We start from the raw sequence: 3,410 nt of genomic DNA on the forward strand, positions 1-3,410 counted from the left end.
AGAAGTGGAAAATTCATGGAAAATTACAATCCCCACCGCGTAATAGTGCACCTACACGTCTTCATCGACGTTGCTTCTCGACCGGAAGACCGAGAGCTAACTATCGAGACTTTGGACTATCTGGACACATCCTTCGGGAAATGGTTCAGGCATGTTTATTGCCAGGGGCAACAAGATCAAGCTGGTAAAGATTTAAGTATCCTTTAATTTTTCTATTTTTTCTATGCTCGACGAGGCCCCTTTACCATTCTGTCTAAATAGGCTATTCTATTTGTACAGATATGGAATAGGGGCGCATTCAATTCGTCTTTGTTTATTAGAGTTTAGTCCAAGTTTTTTTGTTTCATCGCGGGGTAGAGCAGTTTGGTAGCTCGCAAGGCTCATAACCTTGAGGTCACGGGTTCAAATCCTGTCTCCGCAACATTTTTTTTTCAACAAATGTAAGTTTGATTCTATTAACTATAATTAATACTTATCTTTTGGGACGCGAGGCAAAAATTACTATATTTCCCGGTCAACTATACCGAATCTTTGATCTTTTTGAATCCATTTCTATTTGGGCGGATAGCGGGAATCGAACCCGCGTCTTCTCCTTGGCAAAGAGAAATTTTACCATTCGACTATATCCGCATTTTTTTGCCTTCTTGATAAGAAATTTATGGATAATATTTGTTCAAAGCTATACGAGATACACTCTTTGGTTTGGGGTCATTTGATAAAACTCTACTACCAAAAAACAAAAAAGTTCAATTAACAATTCTATTAATATATATAAATATATATATATTTATTATATATTAATAATATATTTATTCTATATCTATATATAGAATTCCATATTCAATAATATATTATTCTCTATTTCCATAAAATATTATATTCTATATTGATATCAGATATCAATTTTTGATTCGTTTTTTTTTATTTAATTAGTTATTACTATTTCATAGTTATATTTAGTAAATTGCTATTTATTAATATTTGATTCATATTTCACTCAAGTTACAGAAGTTCGACCCCCCCCTCTAATTTTTTTGTTTTCTTTATTTGCATTTTATGGACTTATATTGAATTTGAATGTGTAATTCGTGGAATGGGAGGGGTCATCTCATTTTTTGATCTGCAACGAATGAATTCAAGAGATAAGAGAATTAAGGATACCCACCAAGAAGACTAATCCAATCCATAAAGATGTACCAGAAAATACAACATTTTTGTTACTCGACCACCCATCAGGAGACGCAAATACAACGGGTACACTAATCAGTAAGATTGATGAAGTAATAATTAATGCAAAAACAGCCAATTGAAAAGCAATAGTCATGTTTTTAATCCTCCAAGCTATTAACAATATACACCATTTAATCCTCTTACCCACTAAAAAAATTTTAATAAATAAAGGGATTTTATCATGAATCCGTTTATTCGAGATGCCTTATTTCCAACTTCTTTTTACCACTTTTATTCTATTCGGACATGAAGTTAAAGGTTCTTTTTTACTTCACAAATGGGTAGACTGGATCATGTATCTCATTTATATAGACCAATTGATAGACTTATAAAGAAAGTCACACCCTATATCTTTTTCTACATAGTGATCGTATTAACTCATCGAGCTATGTTCTATTTGGCGAAAAAAAAGATAAAATAGAAATTATCTTTTGGAGAGATGGCCGAGTGGTTGATGGCTCCGGTCTTGAAAACCGGTATAGTTCATAAAAAATAACTATCGAGGGTTCGAATCCCTCTCTCTCCTTTTGTTGGATGAATAGATTTTTTTCTTTATTGGCTTTTTTTACTTCTTAGCATCATAAAAAAGGAGAATGGCTCGGCTATACTATCCAGCCGAGCCAGAAAAAACGAGATTGAATTGAAAGAAAGAAGACTTTTTAATATGACCCGATTTTTACTTTCCTATTTTAACTACTACTTTAGTTAAGAGGAGTCATAGAAAGAACAGGTTCAAAATCACGATCAATTCCTTTTTCAAATCCTGCTGCCGCTGCCCGAGCTCTTCCCGCGTGCCATAAATGACCCACGAATAGGAAGAATCCTAGAACAAAATGAGAGGTAGATAACCAACTTCTCGGAGAGACGTAATTGACTGCATTGATCTCAGTAGCTACGCCCCCTACAGAATTTAAGGAACCTAAAGGAGCATGAGTCATATATTCTGCAGAACGTCGTTCTTGCCAAGGTTGTATGTCTTTTTTCAACCTACTTAAGTCCAAACCATTAGGACCCCTTAAAGGTTCTAACCAGGGAGCACGCAGATCCCAAAAACGCATTGTTTCTCCTCCAAAAATAACTTCTCCAGTCGGGGAACGCATTAAGTATTTACCTAAACCTGTAGGTCCTTGAGCAGACCCCACGTTAGCTCCAAGACGTTGGTCTCTAACTAGAAAAGTAAATGCTTGAGCTTGAGAAGCTTCTGGCCCTGTAGGTCCGTAAAACTCACTAGGGTAAGCAGTATTATTAAACCAGACAAAACAACAAGCAATGAAACCACAAACAGATAAAGCAGCTAAACTATAAGACAAGTAAGCCTCCCCAGACCATACAAGTGCGCGGCGAGCCCATGCAAAAGGTTTGGTTAAGATATGCCAGATTCCACCAAATATACAAATGGAACCTAACCATACATGCCCTCCAATTATATCTTCCAAATCGTCCACACTAACAATCCATCCTTCTCCCCCAAAGGGAGATTTTAGTAAATAACCAAATATAACACTTGGGCTAAGAGTCAAGTTTGTAATTTTTCTTACATCCCCCCCTCCTGGAGCCCAGGTATCATATACGCCCCCAAATAGAGAGCCTTGAATACTAGAAGAAAAGCACCTACACCTAACAAAATTAAGTGAATACCCAAAATGGTGGTCATTTTATTTCTATCTTTCCATACATAACCGAAAAATGGAAAAGATTCTTCAAGAGTTTCGGGTCCCAGAAGTGCATGATAAATACCGCCAAAGCCCAAAACTGCAGAAGAAATTAAGTGAAGTACTCCAGATACAAAGTATGGAAAGGTGTCTATAACTTCTCCCCCAGGACCTACCCCCCAGCCTAAAGTGGCTAGGTGGGGAAGTAAAATCAATCCTTGTTCATACATGGGCTTTTCAGGTACAAAATGAGCCACTTCAAATAAGTTCATTGCTCCGGCCCAGAATACGATTAATCCGGCATGGGCTACATGAGCTCCCAATAGTTTACCAGATAAATTGATAAGTCGGGCATTCCCGGCCCACCAAGCGAAACCAGTGGTTTCTTGGTCACGACCAGCTAAAGCTAAAGTTCCATTAAAGAGCGTTTCCACGTGGTAGAACCTCCTCAGGGAATATAAGGTTTTCATGAGGCTGATCTTGAGCCGCCATCCAAGCGCGAATACCTTCGTTTAAAAGAATATTTTT

General features: G+C 37.1%; 3 non-coding genes and 1 pseudogene across 3 annotated transcripts; 3 read left to right on the plus strand and 1 right to left on the minus strand.

The window, feature by feature from the left end:
• Nucleotides 1–2,618, plus strand: part of LOC125601653 — a 6,454-nt pseudogene extending 3,836 nt beyond the window's left edge.
• Nucleotides 348–421, plus strand: TRNAM-CAU. Its single transcript has one exon. It is a non-coding gene; the product is annotated as a tRNA-Met (tRNA).
• TRNAG-GCC lies at nt 560–630 on the minus strand. Its single transcript has one exon. It is a non-coding gene; the product is annotated as a tRNA-Gly (tRNA).
• TRNAS-UGA lies at nt 1,664–1,756 on the plus strand. Its single transcript has one exon. It is a non-coding gene; the product is annotated as a tRNA-Ser (tRNA).
• Nucleotides 2,619–3,410: the final 792 nt, after the last annotated feature.

Source organism: Brassica napus, unplaced genomic scaffold (genome assembly GCF_020379485.1).
Source record: "Brassica napus cultivar Da-Ae unplaced genomic scaffold, Da-Ae ScsIHWf_2628;HRSCAF=3378, whole genome shotgun sequence".
Lineage (NCBI taxonomy): Eukaryota > Viridiplantae > Streptophyta > Magnoliopsida > Brassicales > Brassicaceae > Brassica > Brassica napus.